Below are 20,366 nucleotides of genomic sequence, written 5' to 3'. Positions count from 1 at the left end.
AGTACAATTGTCAGCAGCACAATACCTCTTACCCAAACCCCCGCACAGGAGAGATATGGTGACTAAAATCACAGAGAAAAATACGTATTAAAGTATATCTTGTGAAAATCCTATATAATTATAAAACCTGACGCACCAAGCTCCCTCCGGTTATAGAATATAGGTATAGCCAGTTGAGTGAGAGACACGAAATGGAAACCACTCAGCAAGCTAATGCACACACATATAGTCACAGTTAAACAATACAGAGGTTATTACTAACAATAATACTGCACTGGACCAGTCTATCTATCTATCTATCTATCTATCTATCTATCTATCTATCTATCTATCTATCTATCTATCTATCTATCTCTAATCTATATCTAAGTAGTCAATAGATATAACACTGCACAGTAAGAACTGGATGTATATCACAGGGTACTTGTACCAGAGAACCCTGACTAAATGCACTCTTTCTTAACTAACACTGTCTAATTGACATGTAGAATACTTAAGTGTCATGTAAAGTCACTGCGCTGTCAACCAGGCGGCTTTACAAAGGAGGATTTGCCCAAGCAGTCCCAGGAACAGTGTAGCTGATAGAAATGATGCCCAAACACTGACAGGGAGTGAGGGAGACACAGATATGCAGCTCCAGGGCGGGAACATTTGCTGGAAATGGCGCCCTGGGGCTGGCGGAGGGGCTCCAGGTCTAAGCCTTATCCCCTCTGCTGGCAAAACCACCAGGTACTGCGGGCTACACACACAAAGTAAGGTTTTAAGAGAGAACCTGACCTGCACCCATGCCCTGGTGATCTAGTGGGATCGCCTGTACTGCCACAGTGTTCACCGCCAGCGCGCGCGGCCCGCCTCCCACCGACCGAGCCAGATCGCGATAAAGCACGGGTCCTGCGAGCGGGACCCACTTACCACCTCCCGAAGCGCGGCCACGCGGTCCCGGAGAGTCCCCGTTGTGTGTGCCAGAAGAAAACCGGAGCCTCCTGCTGTAGTTACCCGGCACCCAGGGCTCGGGAGTGTACAGCGCCGCTGGGGAGAGATGGAGCTGCAGCAGTGAATGTCACTAGACATGTACACGCAGCTGCAGCCCTTGAAGTCTTCACTTTTCTTCTCAAAAAAAGCTCTTCTTAGGGCTGCCCAGAGCAGCCCCTCTGTTATGTGCCTGCTATCTGCGGCACCAACTACAAAACTGAGCTCCTGTGCAGGGAGGCGGGGTTATAGAGGAGGCGGCACTATGCATTCTGGGAACAGTCAAAGCTTTTGAGCCTGTTGGTGCCTCGGATCAAGATCCTACTCTACACCCCTTATGTCTTTCCTTGTGGAGCCCAGTGTACCCCGCAGCAGAAAGAGTATAATTATCACAGGTGTTTTCAAAGAACAATTGATATCCATTTAATAAAAAAAAAATGTAATGACATATATGTAAAACCTTCATGAATATGGATTAAAAAGAGCCTCAATGCCAGTCTCTAGACCACAAATTAGTTTCTCTTAGGGCAAGCTGAGTAATGGGCCCTACACACTCTGCAACCCGCCGCCGAGCTGGGCGACCTGACGGCGGGGGAAGGAGTTGACGGGGGGAGTGAAGTTCCTTCACTCCCCCTCGTCACTCGGCCCCATAGTCCTGCATGCTAATATGGACGAGATTGTCCATATTGGCTTGCATGCATAAGCGACCCGGCACCAACGATGAACGAGCGCAGGGCCGTGCATCGTTCAGCGTTGGTGCCTACACACTGAAAGCTATGAACGATATCTTGTTCATGAATGAATTAAACGTTCATATCGTTCAGTGAAATCTTTTAGTGTGTAGGGCCCTTAAGCCAGTAATAGTATAATGCAATTCAGATTGGTCATCCAAAATCCTTCAGGCAGTGTATAGATGTTAGTGGGACATCCAGTCTTAGGGTAAACAGTTACCAGGTTCCTTTTGGTTTAGGCTGGGTATTCCACCTAGAGAGGGTCCAGTGTAAACTCCTGTCCTGCACACTATTTGCCGTGGTTCTCCCTTTATTAAGTGTCCACAGTGGTGAATGCTGGAATCTCCCCAAGGCTCAACAACTGCAGTGTCCCACAGAATAGTCTGGCAATGCCCTGGTCAGAGGCTGGCTCCCTTACGGTAAGGGAATCTGGTAACTGTTTACCCTAAGATTGGATGTCCCACTAACATCTATACACTGCCTGAAGGATTTTGGATGACCAATCTGAATTGCGTCATCCATTTCTCTATTACTGTTTTACTCTTTCTGTATCCGGGTGATGGACTATCGCCCCATTTGACAGCGAACCAGCCCAGTCAAAAGCACCTGATTTTATATTAAGCAATTAATATACATTTTTTTTCCCATTTTTTTTTCTTGTGTGTTGCACCTGTGAGGGAAGCTGAGTTTTCAAACTGAAGTAGTTTGTCATTTTGTATTCCGACAGGCTCCGTAAACTCCAGCATGGTAGCAGCTACTGTGGCTTCATGAATTACATATACAAGATGAAGGTATTGTCTTACAAACCTCCTAATATTTTCCATTATGTAAATGATGTAGCTTCAACTTGTCATGTGAGCAAAGACAGATTATCACAAAGTGTAATATATTAACGATGACACCTGGCTGTCTGTATATTAACTACACTGTAGCTGCATTTTGACCGTGGTCCTTTAAGAGGACAGGAGTGCACAAGCGTTTTTAGAAAATACTCGACAGTCCATGGACAGAATAGTGTCTTGTGTTGGTAATCCATTTTCTGCAGAGCCTATATTCAGAGTGCTAGTGAGTGGAGCGCACTGCAGGAAGTAGCATCGATTACACATGTCCTTAAGCATAATAATCTTACTTTTAGTACTGTCATCTTCATCTAATCCTTCCAGAGGTGTAAATACTGTGTCCCATTACCAACATCTAGATCACAGGCAAAATAAATAGTAAAAAATATGGGTACAAGAGACATATGCTACCAGTATGGAGATGTATACTTTCATCTCTCATGTTATGGCAATTTTGTTATCAACTATTTAAAAAAAAATATATATATTTTTTTTTTTATTATTGTAATACATATCCAGTGAATATAGTTTTCCCTTGCATCTCTATAGCCATTACATATTGAAATTACCCCTGTGAGTCCTGATCTTATCTATCAATTTATTGTTCATTAGGAAAACTTTTTTATTATTATTATTATTATTATTATGTAATTTACCTCCTACTGTATTTTTATTATAGTTAATTCTTGGATTTCTGTGGTCTTATACATAAATATATATATGTCCTCAGAACTGCTTGGTGACTTCTCTGATCTATGTAATCTAGATGGAGTGTTTTATATATGTAACTTACGGTTTGGTGATGCAGCTCATCTCTGTATAGGAATGCTGTGTATAACTTATGGGTTGTGTGTGTGTGTGTGTGTTTTTTTTTTTTTAATCAGCCAGCCACCAAAATGTCTGCTTTTTCTTATTTCTGCTCATGCACTAGAAAAAGCAGAATATTTTAGAAGATAACTGGAATTTTCCACTGCTAGTTTCTGCTGCTGATGCTTTGAATATCTGACATGGCAAAAATTCAGTGTTTCTTAAAATGAGTCATTGGCATATAAATAGCCCCACATGAGCATTTCAGAGAAAAAAATAGTTTGAACCGTGAAGAAAACATTTAATGCGTCCTTTTTTTTTTAATTTCTTTCCTTTCTTTATATTTTAAGTTTAAAAAAAAAAAAAAAGTAGGGTGTTTTTGTAGTGGCAGGTTTTTCTTTTGTTTATTTTTTCAGACGGAAGATAAAACAACTGAGCATTGAAGCGTTGAATCTCCTTTTTATATAGATTTTATTGAGATAAATGTTCCAAAAAGTCTGCATACATGGGACCCATTCTCCAGATAGATTGAAAGTCTTTTTGGATTCATTCTCTGAAGCATTTTTAGGGGAGATGAGTGTCCATCTGTCAGTCAGCCTTGTGCTGTATGTGAGAGACGTTTCACCTCTGCGTGCCACAGGAGCGTTTGTGTGCACGTGACAGAGCAGTCAGTTAAGATGCTAATTGGGTCAAGTATTAGAAATTAAAGACCTATTCATACCAGCAGTGTTTTCTCCACCCCTGATTTAAAGAGCATCTGTTGATTGCACACCATGTAAGGAGCCTATCCATTAACTAGGAATAAGTGTTGTCAATGACGTAAAAAGCTACCACATGTAAATTAATAGGCTCTGGTTCATACCTGCCTCTTCTTCCATGTATAGGAGACACCTGAATGAGGAGACCTCCTGCACTTAAGAGAGGGCTTATCTGCTGAGGATGGAGCAATGAAGCCACGCCCACATCATTAACCTCTTTTGCTGGGTACACACTAGTAGATATATATGTTGATCAATTGATCTGAAGATACTGTATATCTATGGACGGACCGGGCAGTGTGTTGAGGCGGGACGTCACGAACTGGGCGGGTGTTTACATGCGCCCGCCCAGTTCAGCTGTCAATCGCCGCCGACTGCTGCAGAAAGTGTACAGGCAGCGATGCACCAATATATCTGTAGCTATATTGGCCATGGCTGTGCTGCAGGGCCGACGCGATATGTCTGTGAACGACGATGTGTGAACGCACCTTAAATGACAGGAATATGATGTAATTGAATTCCTGTTACGGTGTGCTGATGTTGGCAGTACTTGATAAAATGATTGCCCCACTTTTTTTTTTTTTTTTTTAAACCTTGGTTTTCAGAGCTCCTGGATGTATGCTAGAAGAAAAATGGGCAAGAATGCTGTATTCTCATGCATCTTGCTTTTGCTAACAACAGAACAGGGACAGAACTTCTATCGGGTGTTTTTTTGTTAATGTTGTATATGTATTATATGTATCCTTTCCCAAACGAGGTCCTTTGCCAGCTGCGGACCAGAACAAATGACATGCTACGTGATATTGTCTTAGGGCTCTCCAGCTAATAGTACTTTTATATAAGTATGACTTTAGTGACATCTTTTTCTCTTTATACGCATTATGGTAATGGGTTCAATGATGGAGGTTTGTGATTTAGTCTTCTCAATTCTACAGTGAGACCCACATACCAGAGTTCACATTCGATATCTATAGTATTTGTTTATAAATGATTTTAATAATATTTTAATATATCAGTAAAATACATAAAACAGCCTTCCATAAGCAAAAGTGGCCTTGTGAGGTTGGATGTTATGGACATGCTGTCCTCCCTCTTTAGGGGTATGAGCTCATGGACACCAAGTACCAAACAACGTCAGATCGCAATAGCAATGTTCGTGTAACGCGTTTCGTCTGAGGGGTGTGTTCTGTGGTGGTTTTGAATGGCTCCAACATACTTTTCAAGTTTATTTTTTATTAACCGTTTCTTATACAGCGCAGCAAATTCCATTGCTCTTTACAACTGGACACAATAAGAAGACAAAACTGAGTAATAACAAACAGTCATAGAGGTAGAAGGGGCCCTGCTCGCAAGCTTACAATCTATTGTCACTTCTCTCATCACACACACCTATAGGGGCTTCTTTCTTGACCAATTTGCCAAACTCCAGAATACTGTTGTAGCCTATATTCCAGACTACATTCCTCATAAAAACCCGGGAGAAGGATCGCTCCCTGGCACTTCCAACTCACACATGTATGGTCAGCAGGCCGCACGTGTGCAGCAGTGCTGTGGCCCACTACACACGAAATGTGATCACTGTACTTTTACACATGCATTGGGGATGAGCAGTCCAGTGATGGCCGCATCATTACAAGAGGGCATGCCCATTGTGGAAGGCAGCTCAGCCAGGCTGTGTCAGCTTTAGTTCTTTGTATTATTCTATTTATTCTAAAATTTTGTCTATAAAATCTCAGGAGTATGACAGGGGAGGCTCTGCCGAACTCTGCTCAACATGGCTGCAGAACCTATTAGGCATTTGGGCAGTGGATTGAGTTCGATCAGTAAACACTGAAACTGGTTTATCTGCAACAGTCTATAAGCAATAGTGAAGTTGGAGTGTGGAGGAACCATTTATCTACTTGAGCAGAAGTGGGCAGAGCTCCCATAGCAAAATTTCTGTAGGGTTGAATATGTATTGCTCTAGTTTACCGGGCCTCCACTCTGCTCTTAACCTTACCTTACCCCCCCGACCCATAAGCGGTCATACTCCTATACAGTAGTTCTACTACATAGTGCAAATATTGCCAGTGCAGATACTTGTCATATCATCAAACTTGTCTACATTAATGCATTTGCAACCTAGAAACTGTAAGAAGAAACAGCAACAAGTTAATTCAATGGCTGGATGAAGAGATAAATAACATTTGTTTTATTTAAGCATACAAGAGGTGGCCTGGTACCATTTGCGTTTCTATAATGGGTGCAATGTGTGTGGCGCACAGGGGACCCCGTGTCCAGAGGGGCCCACACCGCACACACTGCGCCCATATTTTAATACTTACCTTTATGGAATCCAGTCTTGGTGAAAATTGTAGCCAAATGGACGCTGCGCATGCGCAGTGGTCCATTTGGTCTTCGGAATATAGCAAGCGACATGTTTCTGGAGACCGGCGCATGCGCAGTAGACTCTGGCAGAGTGCCGGAGACTACTGCGCTGTGCAGAGGAGGGGCCTACCACGAGGTGCACACGGTCCCCCTCCTCTTTTAAAATGCCCTTGCCTAGTACTCTGCCATTGTGCCTTCTGTTTACTGTACCACCCTATCGAAATACTTGGTGTCTAGGCTACTTGTCAGACTCATATATGTAGGATTTCTGTGTGTTTTGCATAGGCTCATTCCTAGAGCAAGCCTGCTCAAAAATTGAAAAGAGCATGAGTGATTAGGTGCATATTTTTTTTTTTTTTTTAGAGCTCAGGCACACACCATCACATTATACATGAGTGGATGCTACACATGTCTGTGTGTGTATGTAAATGTGTGATATAATATAATGTGTGTGTATAAATACTTTTTAACATTGAAAAATAATACTGGTCTGGTTACCCAGATACTCATATTATTTTTTTTTTTTTCATTTAGCCTATAAAGAAAGTTATTCTCACAGGTAAGATGGTGTATTTCTGCCAGTTGCTGCTCTGTCTCAGAATCTGAGCATATGATGCTCTGGTGTAGGCCTGACCTTGAGGCGGTATGGGAGAAGCAGTTACTATGGCAACTCTGCAGAAATATGGCTCTTCCTCAGGAAAGGAGCATCCCATTTAAGATTGCTGCAGGAATTCTGTTAACCAGTTCCAGCTAAAGAAACTATTACAATTTATTATCTTCTCTAAAATCTGTTCTTTACTGAGGGGGAAAAAAATGTGAGAATGCAAAGTGTCTTTCATTTTCTGATCGATTTTAATAGTTGTTGTGAGTGATGTGGGGGCTACCTTTTTATTTTTTTACCATATAATTTCCTATTACAGGATCTGGGGCAGGATAACATTTATTGAATGAACTGTGTCCTCCATTTTGCTTCGCTTCATTTCACCTAGTACAGACATATAGTGCATCCTGAAACCATTGACAGAGCTTCACTTTTTCCACATTTTATTATGTTACAGCCTTATACCAAAATGGAATAAATTAATATTTTCCCTCAAAATTCTACACACAACACACAATACCCCATAATGACAACGTGAAAGAAGTTTTTTTTTTTAGATTTTTGCAAATTTATTAAAAATAAACTAAGAAGGGGGCGTGGCCTGGCTGCTGAAGAAGGCAGTAGTGTCCTGCAAGAGCTCCTGCAACCCGGGGCTTTTATACCTCCATAAATCCCCTTTCCGAGCTCCCTAGGCACCCTCAGCACCCCCCCTGTCTCTCCTGCTTCCACTGCCGGGTCCCCGTGGGTACCGCGGAATCGGGGAGCAGTTTTTACTGCTCCTGCGGGTTGCGGCCTACGGGGCTCACACAGACCGGGACCTCAATTTCCCCCTCACACCGACGGTTGCTCCGGGGCCCGCCGGATCGGGCCGCGGACCTCTCCTGGAGCTCCGTCCTTCGTGCCGCCGCCGGCCGCGGCTAGGAGACGCTCCCTGCTGCCTGCTGCTCACCTCTGCTGCCCGGAGATCCTGCGTCCCGCGGCACGGGACGGAGCCGACGAGCGCCCGGCGGCCATCTTTGATCTGCACGGTGAGTCTGCCTGGGCGCTCTCTCTCCTGCTGGGCGCCGGACTATACAAAAATACAGAGGGTCTTCTGCCTCCCTAAATAACCCCTTTGGCAGTGCCCTGGAGCCCCTTGCATTTCCCTCACCACCTCTACTTGTACCTACCTGAACCGGGGGGGCGAGCCGCGGAATCGGAGGGCGGCCTTGGTTGCCCTTGCGGGTTGCGGCCTCCCCTCCCCCCCAGCTGAAGCCGGGGCCTCAATTGCAGCGCCTCGCGAGGCCGGACTCGGGAGCTACCCGCGGGAGCCGGGGACCCCATCTCTCCCCCTCAGGACCGCCCACGGCACCCGGCGGTGACCTCGTCCCCCTCGAGGGACCCCCCCAGCAGAAAACGAGGCCAAAGACACGGGCCTGCGGCCCCTTGCAGCCTCCGGCCGTCGCGGCCTAACACACACCCTGCAGCCGGGAACCGGGGTTTGAAGACAACCCGGCCGTGAGCTCCGGGATCGGAGCGCGGTCGTGACGGGCCTCCCGGGACCCCGGATCTCACCCCCATGTGTAGCTGGACACCCCACAATACATATAGAGGGCCCCTAAATCACTGACAACCCCGCAGGAGATAAAAGGGGTGAAGAAAGCAGCCCTGTGGGAACTGCGGTGGCCATTCTGGATTCCCGGGACACGAGCTGGTGAGGGCTGTGCACACCTGCATGCAGCCCTAGAAGTCTTTACGACACATCGAAAAAGGGCAGCATTACCTTCAGTACCCGGCCCAACTGGAATACTGTGAATACTTGCTGCGGCCACACCGGCCTTCCCCTATATGCACCCCAGTGCCACGGAGACCTGCGACAACTTCCCAGAACCGCCATCTTGCTGTCTAGCACCCAGCCAGGATAAGCATAAGCTGCACTACATCACTTATACCTCACCCCGGTAGGAAGACAGAATTTGCTCGCACTTCTGCCCACAATGGCGACGGCCATGAAAGTGCTCTAATACCAACCATGTGCGCCCGGGCCATTGAATGGGGGATCAAGCTATGAGCTACCCCAACTGCGGAGTTGGCGCTTAGAAGAATCACGGCCTCAGCGTTATGACACTCGGACCCACATATCCCCGACACACTCTCAAAATGGCTCTCAGGATGATTTAACGCAAAATAATCAAATACCACACGTGCCATAGCTTAGCGGTCAGACCCTATATATAACGCTCCGGCATATTATTCTCAACTCCGCGGTCGAAATATCTGACCTGTCTGGACTTCCCGCTCACTATACGGACCTTGACCTGTGTCCTAGCATCAATAATTTTTTCTTCCCCCTTTTTTCACCCCCACCTTTTATCCTCCCCCTTTTTTTTTTTTTTTCTGTTTATATGCCACTATGACCAAAAACAAAAAAACATCGCAAGCCCCGACCAACTTCTTTGGCTCAAAGTCTAAGGGCCCGCAGAACCCCACCATGGCCACAAGCTCCCCCTCCTCTCCGTGTTCGTCGGAAACGGGTATCGACCCCCAGATACAGGCGGTCATGTCGAGCCTACTAGAGGGAGTACAGTCCGCGTTCAAACAGGAACTTTCGAATGCTATAGCTGAATTTAAATCGGACCTTACAGCTCTTGGCAACCGAACGGACGAATTGGAAATAAAGACGGATGACATCTGCCGCTCTCAACACCGCCTTGACAGAGAGCTCACTAGACTGAGCGAGGAAATGGAGACCCTCAAGGAGCGACAAGAGGACCAAGAAAATCGCTCGCGTAGAAATAACCTACGCATACGCGGCGTCCCAGAATCGGTCCTCAGTCCATCGCTGTCATCATTCTTGAGAGAATTCTTCAAACATTTAATATCAGACCTCACGGACGAAGAGTGTCACTGTGATAGGGCACATAGAGCACTCCGTGCAAAACAGTCTTCCGCCCAACCGCAAAGGGATGTTATTGTCCGTTTCCACTACTTCCGCACAAAGGAGAAGATCTTGTCCTCCGTTCGAGACTCATCGGAGATCCTGTTCAAAGGCATGCAGATACAGATCTTTCAGGACTTGGTACCCTCCACAATCCAAAAGCGGCGAGATCTCCAGCCGGTCACCCGGGTCCTGCGACAGCACCAGATCAGATATAGATGGGGATTCCCCTTCCAACTACACGTCTCGGTCAACAACTCGGTTCACTCTGTCAAGACCTTAATCCAAGGACAGGAATTGCTGGCAAAACTAGATCTCCTCCCAGCATCATCTGTAGTTGACATGGCGGCCTCAGCATCCAAACCACCACACCCTCAGTCCCCTCTTCCCGACTGGACACGGGTGAATCGACAACGCAACGTGGATAAAGACCCTCCCTGATCTGGAGAAACCTCCTGATGTGGAAAAGTACACGAACTATTGGTGCAAGGCCTCCACGCCTTGACACGAACGACGGCAACGAAAGAACCGACTCCCGTCCAAATTCCAAAGTCGTAATTATCCTCTGTTATTACTGTTATAACTAAGTTACAATTGCTTGCACCCTTGTGGTATTCCCCCCCCCCCCCCCCCCCCCCTCCTCCCTCTGTTTTTTTTTTTTTTTCCTCACCACGCCAACCCCCCCCCCCTTTGCCCTCATTCTTGGTTTTTATGTTTGAATTTTTTTGTTATCTGGACACAGTTCTCAATGTCCCAAATTATTCCATGCTAGATATAAATGGAAAATGGCCATAGCTATTCTCTACCCTTATGGCCCGGGTGACTCACACCCTCTCACATGGCAGCCTGGTTACCTCCCCACAATCCCTTACTGTTGTTTACAATGTTACTTATGCAGTGTTTTTTCTTAGCGGCCCCGGAGTGGGACCCACAACCTCAGGGATGTTTCCCCGTTTGGGGTATTTCTTCTCTCTCTCCATGTTCTTTCCTTTCTTCTATTTCTTGTGGCCTTTGCCTGACCTCCCCGCTCATCCTCTTGCTTGGCTCAGAGGGGTGGCCCTCACCTGACACAAATCGCACGTTACTGGACTATACTTGGCGACATGCCATATTCCCCCACGTAAATGACAATGTCCCTTAAAATATTCTCGGTCAATGTAAATGGCCTGAACTCCCCAAGAAAGCGCACCGTGTTCCTGAGTGCTTGCAGACGTGAGAAAGTCGATATAGCATTCCTTCAGGAAACACACCTCACCGGTCACCACTCTCAACTTAAGGGCAAATGGTTTTCCCAGTCCTACTTCGCCTCAGCAGATAGTAAAAAACGAGGTGTGGCCATTATGATCCATCGTAACATCCCGTTTATACATTCCAGGACAGTGACAGACCCAGATGGAAGGTTCCTCATGGTAATGGGTACCCTCCGCTCTACGGCCCTTACTCTGGTTTCCGCCTACGCTCCCAACCAAGACCAGTCTCTGTTTTTCGTCTCTCTCTCTAAACGCCTCTCACGAGAAGCACAGGGTAGTATAATCATGGGTGGTGACTTTAATACCATAATCGACCCGTTGCTTGATAGATCTGGCCCCCCGCCTCACGGCCCTTCCTCGGACCTCCCGCACACTCACCGCCATCATGAAACATCACGGCCTCTGTGACACTTGGCGTTCCCAACACCCCCATACCAAAGACTATACGCATTTCTCAGCTCCACACCAACACTACTCCAGGATCGACATGATCCACATCTCCTCGACTCTTGTACCGCTGATCTCTGATACAGGCATCACACCACTAACTTGGACGGACCACGCCGGGGTCTACCTCCTTATAGACATATATCGCACATCACGTAGGACATACAAATGGCGCCTTGACGATTCGCTACTACAACACCCCTCAGCACTAGAGGAAACTAGGCTGGCGATCACACACTATTTCACCGAAAATGTGTCCCCCGACATTCCACTTAATGTATTTTGGGAAGCCCACAAAGCCACGATTCGCGGCGCCTTACTAGCAAAATCGTCGCCAATTAAGAAAAAAGCCGCCCAGGAGATATCCTCCCTCGAATCAGAAATAGCCACCTTACTAGCCAAACATAAAGCATCCCCCAACCCGTCCCTGCTCACCCAGATAGATTCTCTCCGGGGACAACTCAACACCCTTCTTTCCAACCGCGCGGCACTAATCCTTCGGAAACTGCAACAACGTTTCTATGACAAAATGGACAAAATAGATACCCTATTGGCCAACAAACGACGTCGTAAACAGGCGTTGGGTGCAATAGATAAATTGTACTCGCCACAAAGGGGAACCTATACATATGACCCTGAAGTGATGGCCGAAGATTTTCGTCTTTTTTATAGCTCCCTATATAACCTTCCCGACCTGTCCCCGTCATCTCCTGACGAACCTGGGGGGGAGCGCCCTTACCTGTCTGATATCCCCCTCCCGACTCTCTCTGGCAATCAGGTAGAGGCCCTTAATAGTCGAATCTCGGAGGAGGAGACAATAGCAGCCATACGATCTATGCGCTCGTCGGCCGCTCCGGGTTCGGACGGTTTCACAGCTCAATATTATAAACTTTTTGCGAATGAGCTGGCCCCACACCTAACCTCCCTATTTAATGGTATCCTTGAGGGCGCCTCCTTCCGGCCGGAGACAACCCAAGCCGACATAGTGGTAATCCCAAAGCCTGACCAAGACCCGACTAGTTGCTTGAACTATAGACCAATTTCACTACTGAATATAGACCTGAAGATATACGCGAAAATACTAGCTAACCGTCTGGGTCCCTTGATGCCCGGCCTGGTCCACCCGGACCAGGTCGGCTTCATCCCTGGACGCCAGGCGTCAGACAACATTAGAAGGGCCATAGACCTAATACATTCAATTCAGAAACTGAAGTCTCCCTCTCTCATTCTGGCTCTCGACGCGGAGAAAGCCTTCGACCGTATATCGTGGTCTTTTGCCTTTGCAGTCCTCGACAAAATGGGATTTTCCGGAAAATTTCTAGAGGGGATCAAAGCACTCTACCGCTCCCCATCGGCCCGGGTTATGGTTAACGGTGTCTCCTCCTCCAGCTTCAAGATAACCAATGGTACCAGACAGGGGTGCCCCCTCTCCCCTTTAATCTTTGCACTAGTCATGGAGCCCCTAGCAGCAAAGATCCGCAATAACAGCACTATTCATGGAATATCCACAGGCCTATCCGAACATAAGATAGCGTTATACGCCGACGACGTCCTGATCTCCCTCACAGACCCAGTCCAATCTCTCCCCGCTCTCTTATCTGAGAATAGCTCATACTCACAGTTCTCCGGCTATAAAATAAACGTCAACAAAACAGAGGCCCTCAACTTTTATATCCCGGCAGCTCTCAAACAAGACCTTCAAAATATCCTCCCCTGTAACTGGTACACAAAGAAAATCAAATATCTTGGTGTGTACCTGACCCACAATCACCACCAACTTTTTCAAGCAAACTACCCCCGCTTACTACAGACAATAAAGGAGAACCTAGTGGAATGGTCTAGCTATTTTATATCATGGATAGGCAGAATTAACTCCGTCAAGATGAGCGTGCTCCCTCGACTCTTGTACTTATTCCAGACCCTCCCGATTTATGTCCCTACTTACGTTTTCAAGTCCCTACAACGCCAATCCTCCCTCTTTATATGGAATCACAAACGTCCCCGTGTCAGACTTAAACTACTACAACGTCCCTCCAGAAACGGAGGCCTGGGTATCCCGGACTTTAGAAAATACTTCTACGCTGCGCAACTTGCGCAGTGTGCACAATGGTGCAACGAGGGTGGGACACGGAAGGTCTGGGTGGGGATAGAGGCGGAAGAAACTGGCCTAGCTACATTATCCTCTTTACTGTGGCTTCACTGGAACCAGCGCCCGCGTGCGGCCCTATTACACCCCGTAGTAAGTCGCTCATTAGCGATATGGGACCTGACAAATAGACGGTTCAGTCTGGCACCACACCCATCCCCCCTAATCCCATTGTTTCACAACCCAGCCTTCCCTCCAGGAATGAGTAGAGCCACGCATACATCTTGGCGCTCGAGTGGTATTCTATACATTAACGATATCACACCCAATGCCACTTTCCCACAATTCGTAGATATCCGTGAAGGAACAGTAATCCCCTCTTCAGATTTCTTTCGCTATCTGCAAATTAGACACTTCCACTCCACCAAAACCAATACCCTACTCCACAGACATCTATCCCCCTTTGAATATATTAGTTGGAAACGCACCAACACTAAAGGCCTCATATCAGACATTTACACCTCACTGGACGACCACCCCACTACATTCCGGGCCCCTCACAAAGTGGCATGGGAGAGGGAACTGGGAATTACCATAGACAATGAAGATTGGGTAGATATATGGGACAACGCGACCTCTAGCTCTATATGTGTGAGAATCAAAGAAAATATCTACAAGTTACTTTATCGATGGTACTATGTCCCCTCTCGTCTACACACTATGTTCCCAGACACTTCAGATGGATGCTGGAGAGGCTGTTCGGACATCGGTTCGTTCTTACATATCTGGTGGACATGCCCCAAAATCTGGAGCGAACTCATTACTTTGCTCTCGCGCTTGTTTGACACCCCCATTCTCCCTGACCCCCAATACTTTTTGCTCCCCATGACCCTCCCAACCCTCAATAAACAACAAAACAAACTGCTCCGACACGTAGTCTCGGCAATGACGTGCCAAATAGCCATGGACTGGAAGAACCCGACCCCCTCACCAATGCCGGTGATAATATCCCGGATATGGTATGTCCACAAAATGGAATATATGACCGCAGTCATACGTAACATCTCAAAACAATTCGACAAAGTATGGTCCCCGTGGCTAAACCTACAACAGGCCTCCTCCCCATTTATAACCTGACACAATAAGCCACGGTCCGAACCACCTCCTGCCCCCGAAGGCCACCCCTCCTATTCCTACCTATTCCCCCTCTCTTTATTTCCGACTGGAAACGCTTAGCCTCCTACGCTTCTCTGTACCCCTCCACTCGCTCTTTGAGTACCCTTCTTTTCTTATTTCTTCTGATGACTCTCTATGACGGAAAGCCACTCCGTTGCCGAGAGTCTCCCACTACATATGCCTTAACTTTAATCCCTAAATACGGGGAAAAAGATTAAAGGGAAAGAAAAAAAAAAAAAGGATCCATTCTGTTATCGTAATAATTTACTGTAATTACATTTGTTATTTAAACACCCAAACTGTCAGGGTGCTATGTTGTTAAATGTAATTCTTTTATGATCCATCCAATAAAATGTGTTTAAAAAACAAAACAAAAAAAAACTAAGAAATCACATGTACATATAGTAAGTATTCACAGCCTTTGCTTAATACTTTGTTGATGCACCTTTGGCAGCAATTACAGCCTCAAGTCTTTTTGAATATGATGCCACAAGCTTGGCATACCTATCTTTGGGCAGTTACGCCCATTCCTCTTTGCAGCACCTCTCAAGCTCCATCAGGGTGGATGGGAAGCGTCGGTGCACAGCCATTTTCAGATCTCTCCAGAGATGTTCAATCGGATTCAAGTCTGAGCTCTGGCTCAAGGACATTCACAGAGTTGTCCTGAAGCCACTCCTTTGATATCTTGGCTGTGTGCTTAGGGTCATTGTCCTGCTGAAAGATGAACCATCACCCCAGTCTGAGGTCAAGAGCGCTCTGGAGCAGGTTTTCATTCAGGATGTCTCTGTACATTGCTGCATTCATCTTTCCCTCTATCCTGACTAGTCTCCCAGTTCCTGCCGCTGAAAAACATCCCCACAGCATGATGCTGCAACCACCATGCTTCACTGTAGGGATGGTATTGGCCTGGTGATTAGCGGTGCCTGGTTTCCTCCAAACATTACGCCTGGCATTCACGCCAAACAGTTTAATCTTTGTCTTATCAGACCAGAGAATTTTGTTTCCCATGGTCTGAGTTCTTCAGGTGCATTTTGGCAAACTACAGGCGGGCTGCCATGTGGTTTTTACTAAGGAGTGGCTTCTGTCTGGCCACTCTGCCATACCGGCCTGATTGGTGGATTGCTGCAGAGATGGTTGTCCTTCTGGAAAGTTCTCCTCTCTCCACAGAGGAATGCTGTGGCTCTGACAGAGTGACCATCGGGTTCTTGCTCACCTTCCTGACTAGGGCCCTTCTCCCCCGATAGCTCAGTTTAGCTGGCCGGCCAGCTCTAGGAAGAGTCCTGGTGGTTCCGAACTTCTTCCATTTACGGATGATGCAGGTCACTGTGTTTATTGGCACCTTCAAAGCAGATATTTTCCTATACCCTTCCTCAGATTTGTGCCTCAAGACAATCCTGTCTCGCAGGTGTACAGACAATTCCTTTGACTTCATGCTTGGTTTGTGCTCAGACATGCACTGTCAAGTGTGGGACCTTATATAGACAGGTGTGTGCCTTTCCAAATCATGTCCAATCAACTGAATTTACTACAGGTGGACTCCAATTAAGTTGTAGGAACATCTTAAGGATGATCAGTGGAAACAGGGTGCACCTGAGCTCAATTTTGAGCTTCGTGGCAAAGGATGTGAATACTTACGTACATGTGATTTCTTAGTTTTTTATTTTAATAAATTTGCAGAAATCTCAAAACTTTTTTCACATTCTCATTATGGGGTTTTGTGTGTAGAATTTTGAGGGAAAAATGTATTTATTCCATTTTGGAATAAGGCTGTAACATAACAAAATGTGGAAAAAGTGAAGCGCTGTGAATACGCTCCGGATTCACTGTATGTTAGCCTGTCATCCCTGTGTGTAGTCTGTGGGATAATGTTTTTTTTTTTTTTTTTTGTGCCCATGCTATATAGAGGGCACACAATGGGAGGGATTCAAATGATCTATCACGCCCAATTTTGTTTCTAAAATGATCTCCGTTATCGCGCATATTGCGCCCATAGTGATCAGGTTTAGCTGTGTAAAGGGTTGGGTGCCTCCCTACTCCGGGGGTAGCGAGCTGAAATAATAATACAACGCCCCTGAGGGCAGAAACAGAACTGGTGTGGAAAGGGGTGAAAAGAATTGAATCCCTCCCAATTAAGCAATTCCATTGTTACTCCATTTGCGTGCGAATAGCTGTTAAAGTACACATTTCATCTCACAGCCTCTTGAGGTGACGAGCTGAAATGTGCGAAAGGTCGGCTGTTTGGGCACCCATCACTTAGACTTGTTTAGCCGCCTTAACCCCGGTCTTTTTGGGTGTGACGTGCGCAGAAAAAAACATTTGAATATTGTACCGTGATCTGTCATCACTTGTAGGGCGATCAGGTACAAAAAACAATTGAATCCCCCTCCCCCGTGAGCTCCTTAAGAGGGCTGTGTGTTACGTCTGTTCGATATAGCTGGAGAAGTGAATCTTATAATCTCTAGAAGGTGGCCTGTTAACTGCTTTTACCAACTCTCATGTCTTTTGGTCTTTTTTGGAAATGGACATATTTCACATTGATGTCACAGGCAGGGTCAGACTGGCCCACAGGGGTACAGGGGAAACCCCTGGTGGGCCCTACTGCCTGGGCCCCCCACCCCTTCCTTTAGGGAATCAGGTTCCAGATTGTGTACTTGAATTATATATTAGACATATCTTACATTACACTGCACAGGACTATGGTGTAATCTCTACAGGGCATCCCTGTTCTTGATCTGATATAGATAATGAAGTACAGAACAGTTTTTCATAAAATACAGATGCATGTAGATACTAAAGGGACAATTATGGGAATGCTTGAGTATCTCTTGTATCGGAGAGATTTTAATTTTCATTGTTACACATTGGCGCACATAAATAAGACTAACTGCAAGCTCTGATGGGAGAGCAAGGGATTAAGCTAGCCTTGCCATATCATCCCTTTTATTTGGGACAGTTATGAATTACACAGGTTCTGTGGCTGGCTGACATTTTACCTAGTTTTAATAAGCAACAGAACCTGTGTAATTCACAGGTGTCCAGAATTAAAGGGATGATATGGCAAGAATAGATTAGGCATAAATGAACAACAATGGTATGTCTACCAAATAGAGAACCCTGCAAGCTAACATATTAGCATCATCATCGAAGTCCTACAGCTACAGTATTTCATACATTCTTTAAAGTGTATTTATACAGTTTTTAACGAATAATTGCAGTGTACAATCTTCAGTTTTAAGAGCAACCTTCTATAAAATTGTGTTCTAGGCATTATTTATATTCTCTAGAAGATTCTGTGACGGCAGTCTTTCAGAACCGCTGAATGGCTGTATCGATTATATAAAACGGTTTCTGGATAAATACTTAAGCGACATATAAGAAATTATTTGCATTCTTCCACCCAGTTGCTTGAATGAGGTTTAAGTCCCTGGACCCTATGGTTTTAACCCACCCCACGCAAACTTAATTGTTAAATACTGCTACTCCCAGTACCCTGTACTGGAATTCTTTGTGGTGATGAGCAGGATGGCTATACCTCCATTTGTATCTGAAAATGTAAGTCTCCTGAACCAGGATCATCAATGGCATGCAAAGGTTGCCTTTATTTAAAAATGAAATAAAAAAAGACTTCTATTGATGATTGTAATATCCCATTCACACTGCGCCCCTTAACCGGGATATTGCCGATTCCTGGTTTGGTGTTCGTGGGTCAGCCTGGGTTCTGTGCCCTGGGAAATCAACCCTGGTTTAGACCAGGGTTATTTCCCGTACTGACCTGGGTAAGCTGCAGTGTGAAAGGCACGACACAGGTTGCGCTTAAAAGATACTGATTGGCTGTATATGCAGAGGCCTGGTGCAAGGGAGTAACATGCAGACACGGGGGCAGCGTGAAGGGGATAACAAGGGAATAACCATGAAACAGTGTTCACTTTATCCATATCGCAGCCCACCCAGGATTTAGGTGTGAAATGGGTATACTGTAAGTCTCTTCTCTACATTCAAACATAACCTACAGTACATTTACTATTAATCAGGCTGTGTATTTTTTGTGTTTATACCAATATATAATTATCTGGGACCATTAGATTTCACTCGCACACCGATAAAGCTGGCCAATTCAAATAGATTTTATTTGTATTTTTGCACTCTCATGCTTTGCAGTTCTTGTACTGAGAAATAATGGCCGATTGTTTGAAGATGGCTTGGATTGTGACCTTGTGCTAGACAGACTGCTTCTCTTACAGACTCTTGTTCACCAGTTAATACTCGGCTACAGCTAAAACAAACATTTCTCCCCCACTGCTACAATGAATACGGTCTCTAAGTGCCAAGTGTGTTGGTTATACTTCATAATCCCACTAAGCTATGTGATCGCTAACCCCTTAATTCACTGGCTGGTTCTGCAGGAGTGGTGGCAGATTATTGTCCCCAAAGCCACTGCTGAAAGCGGCACACTGTCCTTTTTTCATGTGACCATTTCATTATAGTACATACACAGTGCATAATGCCGCTTCCCTTAATTTGGACACTTTCTGATATCTGTGCTGATAATGTATTATTGGACCGCTACAAAGTGTCATTTCTGTTGGGTTCTGTTATGTATGTTACACTGTTTAATCATGTACAGACAGTGGTGGTACACTATTTATTTTGCGCAGAACGAGATCTCTAATATCCACAAACCTGATCCCTCCAGCGTGAGTCTACAATATCACAGGAAAAGGAAGATTTACCAAATTTAGCAAAAATGAACGTTATGAACATGTGAGAATATCTTTATAACTGCTGTACAATTCCTTCCTTTTGCCAGAGTTGGCTCACATTTCTGTATCAACTGAGCGTGTTGTGACTACAGGGGTTGAACTAGTCATTCATGTCCAGTGTTCTTATGATGCCAGTCACTTTCTTGAATGGGTAACGCATTGGGTGGCTTTGGCATATGCCTGATTTATATTGTGTGCAAGTTGCCACTCTTTAGGGCACTAAAGGGCACCATTAGTTTGAGCAGCCATTACATTTTTGAAAAAGCCAGTGGTACTGAATAGGGGTCAACATGTGGGGCTTTGTGTTTTGAAGTGAATTGTGAACTCTTTGCTGATTGTAACGTGTATTTATTGAACCGGTATTTGATCTGTCCAATTTTTGACTTGAGCATGTGTTAAATAGCTATCCCTGTTATTGAATACTAACAGCCACTATTAGTGTTGCTGGATACGTGCATGCTGAAAGAGGCTTGTTTGTTACCCAGGAACCCTTATCACTGAATTTTTCCCTGTTGTGGGGACCAGCATTCCTGTTCCCACTGCAAAACCATGCACAGGATGTGACCTTGGGCTGGGCTCATCACACAGCAGTGCGCACATTCTTTTCTCCAACATTAAAGTTGTACCTTTTTTTTTTTTTTGTCCAAAAGAAATCGTC

At 45.6% G+C, this 20,366-nt stretch overlaps 1 protein-coding gene across 3 annotated transcripts in view; it reads left to right on the top strand.

The window, feature by feature from the left end:
- NCOA3 (nuclear receptor coactivator 3) overlaps positions 1-20,366 on the top strand; it is a 329,159-nt gene that overhangs the window by 78,180 nt on the left and 230,613 nt on the right. Inside the window, exons 2-3 of one of the 3 annotated variants that reach the window (XM_063958906.1) lie at positions 2,428-2,491; positions 4,231-4,330. The exons of 1 other annotated variant lie outside the window; for it this stretch is intronic. The gene's annotated coding sequence lies outside the window, so the exon portion shown is untranslated. The remainder of the gene's footprint in view (positions 1-2,427; positions 2,492-4,230; positions 4,331-20,366) is intronic. One more of the 3 variants, XM_063958905.1, reaches the window with a different exon arrangement.

This window comes from Pseudophryne corroboree, chromosome 3 (assembly GCF_028390025.1).
Source record: "Pseudophryne corroboree isolate aPseCor3 chromosome 3, aPseCor3.hap2, whole genome shotgun sequence".
Classification (NCBI taxonomy): domain Eukaryota; kingdom Metazoa; phylum Chordata; class Amphibia; order Anura; family Myobatrachidae; genus Pseudophryne; species Pseudophryne corroboree.
Note: the sequence above shows the minus strand (reverse complement) of the source record. Positions and strands in the feature narration are given on the sequence as shown.